The following is a 13253-nucleotide window of genomic DNA, read 5'->3' on the forward strand; positions in this document are numbered from 1 at the left end:
CCCTGGACTAGATGTCCACCCTCCCTGGACTAGATGTGTCACCCTCCCTGGACTAGATGTCCACCCTCCCTGGACTAGATGTGTCACCCTCCCTGGACTAGATGTCCACCCTCCCTGGACTAGATGTGTCACCCTCCCTGGACTAGATGTCCACCCTCCCTGGACTAGATGTGTCACCCTCCCTGGACTAGATGTCCACCCTCCCTGGACTAGATGTGTCACCCTCCCTGGACTAGATGTCCACCCTCCCTGGACTAGATGTGTCACCCTCCCTGGACTAGATGTCCACCCTCCCTGGACTAGATGTGTCACCCTCCCTGGACTAGATGTGTCACCCTCCCTGGACTAGATGTCCACCCTTCCTGGACTAGATGTGTCACCCTCCCTGGACTAGATGTCCACCCTCCCTGGACTAGATGTGTCACCCTCCCTGGACTAGATGTCCACCCTCCCTGGACTAGATGTCCACCCTCCCTGGAATCGATGTGTCACCCTCCCTGGACTAGATGTCCACCCTCCCTGGACTAGATGTGTCACCCTCCATGGACTAGATGTCCACCCTCCCTGACTAGATGTGTCACCCTCCCTGGACTAGATGTGTCACCCTCCCTGGACTAGATGTCCACCCTCCCTGGACTAGATGTCCACCCTCCCTGGACTAGATGTCCACCCTCCCTGGACTAGATGTCCACCCTCTCTGGACTAGATGTCCACCCTCCCTGGACTAGATGTGTCACCCTCCCTGGACTAGATGTGTCACCCTCCCTGGACTAGATGTCCACCCTCCCTGGACTAGATGTCCACCCTCCCTGGACTAGATGTGTCACCCTCCCTGGACTAGATGTGTGTTATATTAACATTACATTAAGTTGCACTTGTGATGCTCTTGTGACGTTTAGCAATAAGTGGATCTTCTACCGGTGTACTAATGCTGAAGTACTGTATGCGTTATGCATCATTACCGCAATGTTGTTACTAGTGTAATTGCAGTGTTACTACACGGGTATAAGAGCAGCCTAATGTATAGTGTTACCTGATTTTCATAAATATACCCTGTTAAGGTAACCTGTCCCATATGAATTCTAAATTGATTACTTTAGACTAATTTACCATTTATTTGACCATTAACTTTGGTGTTAGGCCCTTCAGGGAAATGATATATCTAATATGTCAGGACTGCCCACCAAAGCCCTTGCGTTTAATAATACTGTCCCCTTTAGCCTGTTCTATCACAGTGGAGATTAGGGGAAATTGATAACAAAATTACATTTCCCCAAGACCAATAGTGGCCTCTCTGCATTAATGAGATTAAACACGGTTTAGCTGTGTGTACACGCACCTTGCATTTCAATGTACTGTTGTGGTCTCCCTCCATAGACTGGGTCAAATGGGTCCACAAACACAACGAATAATTACAAAGCACAGCAGATTTTCAGCAGCAAAAAGCAAGTAGAAGGTTATCTAAGATGATGTTTCAGTGCTCGTGTTCTGGTAAGAATAAATGTGTAACCTTGCTGCAGTTTCACCACAGTGGCATCATGAAATAGGGAAGTACATTGATTGTCTTCTTTGCTTTTAAAGTAAACATATGTTTTCGAAAGGCTAGGAGACAATCAATACTGCTCTTTCTGTTCTCGCTTCTCCTCTCTTTTATCCTGGGCTATCGTCTAGCCTACTGCAGCTTGAAAAACAATCTACTGCTCCGTTGTATAAATGCAGTGCCATTGACTGGAAACATCATCCAATCGAATACCCAGTTAACGCCGACAGCTGTGTCCACAAACACCATCTGCGCCTTTTGTCAATGCAACATTTTCTAAAATCATGTTGGCACAAAGCCTAAAATCAACCAGTTCAATTCAAGTGTGCACTTGAGAAACAATAACCATACATGATGGCATTAGGCCCTTGTAAGTCAACTCAGATACTCAGGTTAGGCTAATACTGGTACTGTCTGAGGTCAATGATCTGCCCTGAGCCTAAGTCAAGACGTTCAAGACAAAATAAATTTGCCGTTTCTGCTCTAAGGTCTCTTAGGTTATTTATGCTATATATTGAAGGTGACAACTGTGTTATAGTCAACAAACCTCCACAGCAGCTTCATATCATGTCCCTGCATACCCAAAGACTGACATCGCACTTTCATTAGATAGTGATGTGAAACCGGTCTCAGGGTAAAGTCATTGACCATTTTGTTTGTGGCAGGATCATAGCTGGTTTAATAGCCATGACATTGAAGCTAAAGACAAGTTTGCACAACGCCATTCCAGAGGTAATTATACTACGACTGTATGTCCTCTGCTACTGTCCTCAGCATAGAGCTGGAAAAGGGTGGCCACTGCCTCATTCCCAAGCCTACAAACTTTAATGAGTAGGTGCGGGTGGAAGAATAGAACTAAATATCCACCCTCCACCACAGTAAATTGGATTTGCTTGGTTTTCTCTAGTCTTTGCCAAAAAGTATGTTCTAGTGTCATGTCTGGTCACACGGAACACAAACCACCCTTCACACAGTCCAGTAACCCCACAGTGTAGAAGAGAAAGGCCCTCACAAACAAACCACTTTTAGTTCTATTGAAAACTCCAGCATTCTTGACTCAAGTGGGAAACTGTGTGATGTGGAGGAGCCAGAGAATGGCTGCCAGACACTGGAAGCCACAGCAGGGGGAGAGGATAGATTTTCAGCAGGAATTTGGGAGACTGGCTGGCCATGAATAGATCTGAGACACTGCTGGTCGCCCATGCCAAGGCCTTGCTTGGAAACGGTGGTGTTTCTACCATGGCAACAAGGGAGTTGGTTTATTAAAACCGGACCACAGTAATTAGACTAAATAGGGACAGTCCCTCTTTAGTCTAATTACTGTGGTCCGATGTGAACTCGCCTTTGCCTTGTTGACAACTGCGAACCAGTGTGGTATCTTCCCTTATAGGCTTTGACTAACATATAGCAGTCTATGTAAAGGAATATCTGTATCATTTATATAACTAATAGGTCAGCTTGGGTACAGAGGTTAAAAATCACCATTTTGACATTTTAAAGAGACCATGTTGTTTTTTGAACTGATTCTGATCCAACCAAGGTAATATGAATACATTCTCCATTTTGTTTTTACTGTTTGGGGGATGGCCATGACTTGCTGATGGAATTTATTTGGCAAGTAAACAAAGACAAAGCCTTTGTATAACAGCATCACTTTCTCTGTGTTTCTATGTTAACGGTCTCAGCAGTGTGACCAACAACAGCTCTGTTCCATGCCTCAGGTCCAGAACTGTCACTCCCTGACTGTCACGACTGCCTCAACTCTGTGTGTCAACTAGAATCAGGAATTTTCTGAAGCGAGGGGCAGACTGAAAGCTATTCAAATCTATAAATACAAATGTAGAATTTTAATTTGAGTCAGTTTGCTACAGTAGGAAATTATTCCTGCAGCAACAGGAAATATGAATTATCATGTAGATTATAAGTAATGAATGATTTTGTAGGGGTTGATACATTTGCCATTAGGGCAAATCAAGTTTGACATTTTAAAGTGGAAATTGCTAACTTTAGAAGCCTTTTTAAACCTTGAATACACTATAAGTTAGAATTTCCCGCTATGCAGGAAGATTCTCAGCAACAAAACAGCAATCAAATTAAGATCCTACATCTATATGTCTGAGCTCAAGCAGTCCCATTTCACAGTTTCTCTCAGAGGACAAACATTAGCTCGAGGTCAACTGAGAAGTCTGAATAAGAAAGTACATCTTTTCACAAGTAAATAAAAAGTTCCGGACAGCTATCCTACTTTTCATCGGTTTCCAAAGGGCATATTACCTTCCTGACTTCAAAGTGTTAAGAAATATTTCAGAATGTATCTTATCACTCCCTTGGGACTAGCTGATGGTGTTATACGTTTAGATGAGGGGGTGGAAGGAGGAAGCAGGCCCCTGCACCAATACACTTATCTTGTCATCCAATATTTATGTTAGGACACATTCTGCCATGCTATAACAATGGGCCCAGGACAGAACCGTGTGAAAGTAGAGAGCAGCCACACAGAAAAACAACCAATAATGAATATTAAAACTTACGTTGTAGCCACCAATTCGGACTCTTTATTTGATGTTCAATCTGTACACCAAGCATGTGTATTATTGATATTTATAAACTAGGTGGGTCTAGCCCTGCTCTAATTACATTGGTAACCAGTTTATAATAGCAATAAGGCACCTCTGGGTTTTGTGGTATATGGCCAATATACCATGGCTAAGGGCTGTATCCAGGCGCCTATAAGAACAGCCCTTAGCCGTAGTATATTGGCCATACACCACACCCTCTCGGGCCTTATCGTTTAAATGTATGTACACCGTGTGGATTATTCATCAGTCGTCTTGACTGAAACTCACTTCAAAAGGTCCTTGAGTTTCACTGAATTGAAATACTCCATGAAAGCATCCTGCATATAATGACATGTCACATCCTGACCTTAGTTCCTTTTGTATGTTTCTATTTTACGTTGGTCAGGGCGTGAGTTGGGGTGGGCATTCTATGTTTTGTTCTTGTGTTTATATTTCTGTGTTTGTCCTAGTATGGTTCTCAATCAGAGGCAGGTGTCGTTCGTTGTCCCTGATTGAGAATCATACTTAGGTAGCCTTTTTAGTGTCTGTCACCTTACAGAACTGTTTCGTTTCATTCTCATTGTTATTTTGTTTAGTGTTCTGAGTTTAAATAAATATGAACATGGACACTTACGACGCTGCGACGAAGACAACCGTTACATGACAACCACGTGGAAAAGGGTCACGGTGACATTTATGATTCATTTGTAGAATGTGGAAATCTATGTGGAATTTACAATTAGGCATTGATGAATACATTCTCCTGGGAGTTTCAAAGTGCTTCACCCCTAAAGGAAAATTCCTATAATTTATAGTGTTAAATAACACTAACACTAACACGTTTTGTCTTTATAATACAGTTGGTAGCAACATGAAAATCGTGGAAATTTGTTCCAGATCAAGTTGGCTACAAAATCTACAATGCAATACTCTCTCAATGGGCTGGCCTGCAAACATAGCTCCATACAATAATACCTTAGCTGTAAAACCGCCTAAACAATCTGGAGGCTATTTAAGAGTCTACAATCTCACCATGTTCAGCCTGCAGATCAATGTGCCTCGCAGAGTGGAGTCTGACATTCACAACGGAACCATGCAAGGCGCCCTGGACTGAAGAGGCCGACAAATAGGAGATATTAGGTGGACCTCCTGTTCAATTAACACATTTCTCAATGTAGGAATATCGCAAAAATATTATCAAAGGCTCATTCGAGAGAAGACATCCTCCCGAGTTATGCCATCGGCCAGTATTGAAATCTGACATGATAGATGTTGCTAAATGATAGATGATAGATGTTTTCACAATCTAAAGGTTATATTCCGATTAACTTCCAGTGTATTGAGAGCGGCTCTATCGCAATTCTACGTCATACCGGCCAAATTTCTGCCTGCTTGAACGTCAATAGCTTAGATACACATGAAAACTTGTCCTCATCCCGTCAGTAAAGGATGCCTGGATATTTTTTTTAAATGCCTTCCTCACCATCTTAAATAAGCATGCCCCATTCAAGAAATGTAGAACCAGGAACAGATATAGCCCTTGGTTCTCTCCAGACCTGACTGCCCTTAACCAACACAAAAACATCCTATGGCGTTCTGCATTAGCATCGAACAGCCCCCATGATATGCAACTTTTCAGGGAAGTTTGAAACCAATATACACAGGCAGTTAGAAAAGCCAAGGCTAGATTTTTCAAGCAGAAATTTGCTTCCTGCAACACAAACTCAAAAAAGTTCTGGAACACTGTAAAGTCCATGGAGAATAAGAACACCTCCTCCCAGCTACCCACTGCACTGAGGACAGGAAACTCTGTCACCGTTGATAAATCCACTATAATTGAGAATTTCAATAAGCATTTTTCTACGGCTGGCCATGCTTTCCACCTGGCTACCCCTACCCCGGTCAACAGCACAGTACCCCCACCAGGAACTCGCCCAAGCCTTCCCCATTTCTCCTTCTCCCAAATCCAGTCAGCTGATGTTCTGAAAGAGCTGCAAAATCTGGACCCCTACAAATCAGCCGGGCTAGACAATCGGGACGCTTTCTTTCTAAAATGATATGCCGAAATTGTTGCAACCCCTATTACTAGCCTGTTCAACCTTTCTTTCGTGTCGTCTGAGATTCTCAAAGATTGGAAAGCAGCTGCGGTCATCCCCCTCTTCAAGGGGGGGACACTCTTGACCCAAACTGCTACAGACCTATATCTATCCTACCCTGCTTTTCTAAGGTCTTCGAAAGCCAAGTCAACAAACATATTACCGACCATTTCGAATCCCACCGCACCTCCTCTGCTATGCAATCTGGTTTCAGAGCTGGTCATGGGTGCACCTCAGCCATGCTCAAAATCCTAAACGGTATCTTAACCGCCATCTATAAGAAACAATACTGTGCAGCCGTATTCATTGACCTGGCCAAGGCTTTCGACTCTGTCAATCACCACATCCTCATCGGCAGAATCGATAGCCTTGGTTTCAAAACGATTGCCTCGCCTGGTTCACCAACTACTTCTCTGATAGAGTTCAGTGTATCAAATTGGAGGGCCTGTTGTCCGGGCCTCTGGCAGTCTCTATGGGGGTGCCACAGGGTTCAATTCTTGGGCCGACTCTCTTCTCTGAATACATCAATGATGTCGCTCTTGCTGCTGGTGAGTCTCTGATCCACCTCTATGCAGACAACACCATTCTATATACTTCTGGCCCTTCTTTGGACTCTGTGTTAACAACCCTCCAGACGAGCTTCAATGCCATACAACTCTCCATCCATTGCCTCCAACTGCTCTAAAATACAAGTAAAACTAAATGCATGCTCTTCAACCGATCGCTGCCTGCACCTGCCCGCCCGTCCAGCATCACTACTCTGGACCGTTCAGACTCAAATCAAACATCTCCAATGTTAAATCTAGAATTGGCTTCCTATTTCGCAACAAAGCATCCTTCACTCATGCTGCCAAACATACCCTTGTAAAACTGACCATCCTACCGATCGACTTTGGCGATGTCATTTACAAAATAGCCTCCAATACCCTACTCAATAAATTGGAGTGCCATCCGTTTTGTCACCAAAGCCCCATATACTACCCACCACTGCGACCAGCACGCTCTCGGTGGCCCGCCCTCGCTTCATACTCGTCGCCAAACCCACTGGCTCCAGGTCATCTACAAGACCCTGCTAGGTAAAGTCCCCCCTTATCTCAGCTCGCTGGACACCATAGCAGCACCCACCTATAGCATGCGCTCCAGCAGGTATATCTCTCTGGTCACCCCCAAAACCAATTCTTCCTTTGGCCGCCTCTCCTTCCAGTTCTCTGCTGCCAATGACTGGAACGAACTACGAAAATCTCTGAAACTGGAAACGCTTATCTCCCTCACTAGCTTTAAGCACCAGCTGTCAGAGCAGCTCACATATTACTACACCTGTACATAGCCCATCTATATTTTTGCCCAAACAACTACCTCTTCCCCTACTGTATTTATTTATGTATTTATTTTGCTCCTTTGCATCCCATTATTTCTATTTCTACTTTGCACCTTCTTCCACTGCAAATCTATCATTCCAGTGTTTTACTTGCTATATTGTATTTAATTCACCACCATGGTCTTTTTTTTGCCTTTACCTCCCTTATCTCACCTCATTTGCTCACATCGTATATAGACTTATTTTTCTACTGTATTATTGACTGTATGTTTGTTTTACTCCATGTGTAACTCTGTGTTGTTGTGTGTGTCGAACTGCTTTGCTTTATCTTGGCCAAATAAAGTTTTTTTTTTAATACATGAAATGAGCCCGGGGAATTGATAGTACATCGCTCAGAGGTGCACAAAAACAATATAACATTCAAAATGGGACAATCTTTCATCTATAATTGACCAAAAAAGATCAGAAGTTCAGAATTGCGTGTATCGATGTTCCTTTGTTGTTAGGTAGCCTAGGGGTTTCGAGCATTCGGCCAGTAACCAAAAGACCGCTGGTTCAAATCCCCAAGCAGGATAGGTGAAAAATCTGACGATGTGCCCTTGAGCAAGGCATTTACCTTAATTGCTCCTGTACAGTAAGTCACTTTGGATAAGATTGTCTGCTAAATGACTTAAACGTTATGTAAATGTTAACTATCAACAGCAAAACATGTATGACTAAATGTATCCCAGGTCAGTTGCAGGTGTTCAGAAAAAGCCTGACAACATGATCCTGCAGATGAGTGCAAAATTAAAAACATTTGTCCTTGAGCGCAGTTGAAGGCACTGCCCTATAATGTACCATGTACATTATTGTATTAGATTGCTATACAATTCAGGAGTGAGCTTGTCATTCAGAGGTTTGATTCTGGCAAACCTCTGAAGATAAATCTCTTGAAAAAGGCACAAGATATGATTGCTCCAAGTGTATTTGCCCTTTTCAGAGTCCTTCTGGCTGCTGCCTGTGAGAGTACAAAATAGACCAAAGTCTTATTCCAATGAAACAAAGACTATAATGTTCTCAATAACTGTACTGCAAAATGAATCTGCAATGTAATAGGTTCATGTATTATTAAATCTATGGTATTTGTAGTCTCTGATGTATACAGTCCAAACAGTCAATTTCAAAGTTGTTTTTGGACATATATTTGCATGTAGTTACCTCAAAGTATTTGAACTTTTATTTACTTTGTGTTACTGAATCTGAAAGTACATCTGAATGCCATGCTCCAGAAGTCTATCCCAGTCCAATTCAGACCCGAAGAGTTGAAGCCACAGATAGAATAACAACAACGTACACGTGCAGGCGCCTCCCATGCCCGAGCACATGGAGCCCCCGAAAACACACCTCCCCGTGTGTGACCAAGCTTAGTGCATCAGCATCTTCCACTAACTAAACAAACTCCAATAGCCCACAAGGATGGCCCTGAACAAATTAAAGAAGTACTTACATTCAAGACTCATTCGTGATCCTCCAACCGAGAACAGACAAGCGTAGGATGACCAACCTGGGAAAACAATGAAGCACGGCATGAGAGAGAGAGAGAGAGAGAGAGAGAGAGAGAGAGAGAGAGAGAGAGAGAGAGAGAGAGAGAGAGAGAGAGAGAGAGAGAGAGAGAGAGAGAGAGAGAGAGAGAGAGAGAGAGAGAGAGAGAGAGACGGAGCCACGTATCCAACGGGCACTCAAAACACAACATGAGTGATCAAGCCTCCTCAGTGACTCTTTCTCTCTGTTGTTCTCCCCCTCCTCTCCTTCTCATCCCCCCTTCCCCCTTTCCCCTGACTCGTACTTGTCAAGTTGCTCAGGAGAGCGTGAAGCAGGCTGGAGAGACCAGTGCTTTGAGTGCTTTATCATGTGGTTTGGACCTCTCATTCCCATTATGCGGAACATTGAGCGTTGTGCCTCCTGCTCCTCCACCACTCTCCCCCCACCTTCCCTCTTCCCACTGTCCCATTCGTTGACTTCAGACTGGGACACAAAAGAGCGGGAAACCTCAGGGGGGAGATGCTACTGATTGTGTTGACATTTAGCAGGACAAACCATTGGCACTAAGTCTGCAATCTATATCACTGTTTCTCATAAACATGGTGGATACAGTGCACCAGCTCTTCTTACTTGATCCTTTTTAAAACACTCTGAACATTTATCCTGTGCTTCTTATAAACCTACTTATAAAACAACCCTTAGCTGTGAACTGTTATAATAAACTGTAAACCTTTTTAAAATGTATGTTTTTGTAAAGTGTAAACTTGACTATACCTGAAAATAAAGTGTAAACTCCCTCAACTTGAGGTGTGTGTATCATGGGGTATTCCAGACAGTCCTTGAAGGCAGAAGGATCAGCTGGGGTCACTTTCCATTCAAACAACAGTCTCCCTTATTGTTCCTGATGATAATCAAGCTCTCTGTAGCGTCGACCACTGACTTGGAAAACATGCCATTGCCTCTGGGTAAATCTAGGCCAAAATATTTTTGCAGCAGATTGCAGGATTTTGGAATTAGAAGTATGAGGCGCACTCCTCCCCAGCATGCCTGCAGTTTGATTGACAATAGGGGTTCAACATTACTCACCAGAGCTTCAGCTTAATGTCCTGTAGTTCTGGAGCGATATCCAAAATGACCGCTTTAGACATCTGGGAAAAGCAATAATATGTTGTACCCCCTGATGACACAGGCTGGGGATTTGAATTACCCATAGCGGTGCCAGCAGAGCAAACCTCTTACAAGATCAGGAGCATCGTCAAGCTGCAACTAGACAGCCCAATTTCCCCAAAGGCAGGACATGGAACTGATTTTGCTAGTATCCCTCCACCCACACGTGCAGACACATGAGAGATAATCCAACAACGTGTTCAGTTAGATTACAGTTGGTTTAATCTTATCCCAACAAAGCTAACAGAATCGGCCCACCCAACGTAAAACGGTTGTTTTCATAATAGGGTTTACACAGTAGGGATGCAACATGGAATCTGATAGCTGGATCAGTTGAGAAGTACTCTAGAGGCTAGCTAGACAAAGACGACTCACTAAGTTTACCATCGGGTCAGTGTTTGTATTGCTAAAATGCTAAACAAGCAGCATAAGCAAGCTCTGGTTAGAGAAAAGAGATCATTCAATATAGCTGGACAAAAGCTCTTCAAAGAGACCAAACCAAGATCAGTTATGGTTAAACTAGGGGGAACGGAGGTTCACCACCTATAGATCAGTTATGGTTAAACTGGGGGGAACGGAGGTTCACCACCTATAGATCAGTTATAGTTAAACTGGGGGGAATGGAGGTTCACCACCTATAGATCAGTTCTGGTTCAACTGGGGGGAACGGAGGTTCACCACCTATAGATCAGTTATGGTTAAACTGGGGGGAACGGAGGTTCACCACCTATAGATCAGTTATGGTTAAACTGGGGGGAACGGAGGTTCACCACCTATAGATCAGTTATGGTTAAACTGGGGGGAACGGAGGTTCACCACCTATAGATCAGTTCTAGTTCAACTGGGGGGAACGGAGGTTCACCACCTATAGATCAGTTCTAGTTCAACTGGGGGGAACGGAGGTTCACCACCTATAGATCAGTTCTGGTTCAACTGGGGGGAACGGAGGTTCACCACCTATAGATCAGTTCTGGTTAAACTGGGGGAACGGAGGTTCACCACCTATAGATCAGTTATGGTTAAACTGGGGGAACGGAGGTTCACCACCTATAGATCAGTTATGGTTCAACTGGGGGAACGGAGGTTCACCACCTATAGATCAGTTCTGGTTCAACTGGGGGAACGGAGGTTCACCACCTATAGATCAGTTATGGTTAAACTGGGGGGAACGGAGGTTCACCACCTATAGATCAGTTATGGTTAAACTGGGGGGAACGGAGGTTCACCACCTATAGATCAGTTATGGTTAAACTGGGGGGAACGGAGGTTCACCACCTATAGATCAGTTATGGTTAAACTGGGGGGAACGGAGGTTCACCACCTATAGATCAGTTATGGTTAAACTGGGGGGAACGGAGGTTCACCACCTATAGATCAGTTATGGTTAAACTGGGGGAACGGAGGTTCACCACCTATAGATCAGTTATGGTTAAACTGGGGGGAATGGAGGTTCACCACCTATAGATCAGTTCTGGTTCAACTGGGGGGAACGGAGGTTCACCACCTATAGATCAGTTATGGTTAAACTGGGGGGAACGGAGGTTCACCACCTATAGATCAGTTATGGTTAAACTGGGGGGAACGGAGGTTCACCACCTATAGATCAGTTATGGTTAAACTGGGGGGAACGGAGGTTCACCACCTATAGATCAGTTCTAGTTCAACTGGGGGGAACGGAGGTTCACCACCTATAGATCAGTTATGGTTAAACTGGGGGGAACGGAGGTTCACCACCTATAGATCAGTTATGGTTAAACTGGGGGGAACGGAGGTTCACCACCTATAGATCAGTTATGGTTAAACTGGGGGGAACGGAGGTTCACCACCTATAGATCAGTTATGGTTAAACTGGGGGGAACGGAGGTTCACCACCTATAGATCAGTTATGGTTAAACTGGGGGGAACGGAGGTTCACCACCTATAGATCAGTTATGGTTAAACTGGGGGGAACGGAGATTCACCACTAATGGATTTGCTGGCATGAAACAGTGAAAGTTCAATCCTAAATGAAGTAATTTCTCACAAAGTTCCTAAATGAAGTAAGACCAAAGGACAAGACAGTACACGTATACTGGGGGTCGCTAATCTTAGAGTGGTGGGCAGGGACAAAGGAACATTTAGGTCGTCAATCCTTATTTGCAAAGACTTTTTAATCAAATATCAACAACATGCTGTTCTTATCTATATTACAGCAGAAGTAGAGTAGTCCTGCTGAGACTGAGGCTGTCCTAATATGGACACCATGCAGCAGTCTTTTTCTGGGCAGAGGAATGATGGTCTCTCAGAGCTACTTCACTAATACACAGTGGCGCCAAAAACACAAAACCCAGGACCAAGAGTCAGAGCAAAAGTAACAGAGGCAGGTCTAAACTCTAAAGAGAGAATAGCATCCCTCCAGTTAATTCGCAGTAGTTTGTATACAAGTGGATGTGACAGGTTCACTGTAATACAGCTTGCTTTGGTACAGGTCAGTGGTGGGGTCAAGTTTAAAACATGACTCTCCAGCACAAATCTCAGGGTCAAGTCTGTGTCAGAGGAATGGATGGAGGAATATGTCCACGGGCAATGCTGTTACCTACAAGCCATTGAACAAAGACTGCCTGCTCATGACATTAATGCTTTGTGTCACAGTATACATGAACATGACACGATTTCTGCATGTGGAGCACCACAAGCCTTCATAACTGTGGACCATCTTCACCGTCCTCCCTCCATCCTCCTCAATCCCAGAGGCTCTTATGTAATGTGGGTCAGAATCAAATGGAGACGGCTTGTATAGGACAATACACAATCCATCCAGCTGGTCCTTCTGTAGCTCAGTTGGTAGAGCATGGCGCTTGTAACGCCAGGGTAGTGGGTTCGATCCCCGGGACCACCCATACGTAGAATGTATGCACACATGACTGTAAGTCGCTTTGGATAAAAGCGTCTGCTAAATGGCATATATTATTATTATATTAGCTAAATACTGTCACTGAGGTTGTATCTTTATTAACTGACACCAATGGAATGGGATTTGAAATAATCCAGACAATATTTTCCCTGAGACT

General features: G+C 44.0%; 1 protein-coding gene across 1 annotated transcript in view; it reads right to left on the reverse strand.

Moving 5' to 3' along the window:
* LOC124008377 (E3 ubiquitin-protein ligase Midline-1-like) overlaps positions 1-9067 on the reverse strand; it is a 51566-nt gene extending 42499 nt beyond the window's left edge. The window contains exon 1 of the mRNA XM_046319611.1: positions 9002-9067. The gene's annotated coding sequence lies outside the window, so the exon portion shown is untranslated. The remainder of the gene's footprint in view (positions 1-9001) is intronic.
* Positions 9068-13253: the final 4186 nt, after the last annotated feature.

Source organism: Oncorhynchus gorbuscha, linkage group LG21 (genome assembly GCF_021184085.1).
Source record: "Oncorhynchus gorbuscha isolate QuinsamMale2020 ecotype Even-year linkage group LG21, OgorEven_v1.0, whole genome shotgun sequence".
NCBI classification, from domain to species: Eukaryota; Metazoa; Chordata; class Actinopteri; order Salmoniformes; family Salmonidae; genus Oncorhynchus; species Oncorhynchus gorbuscha.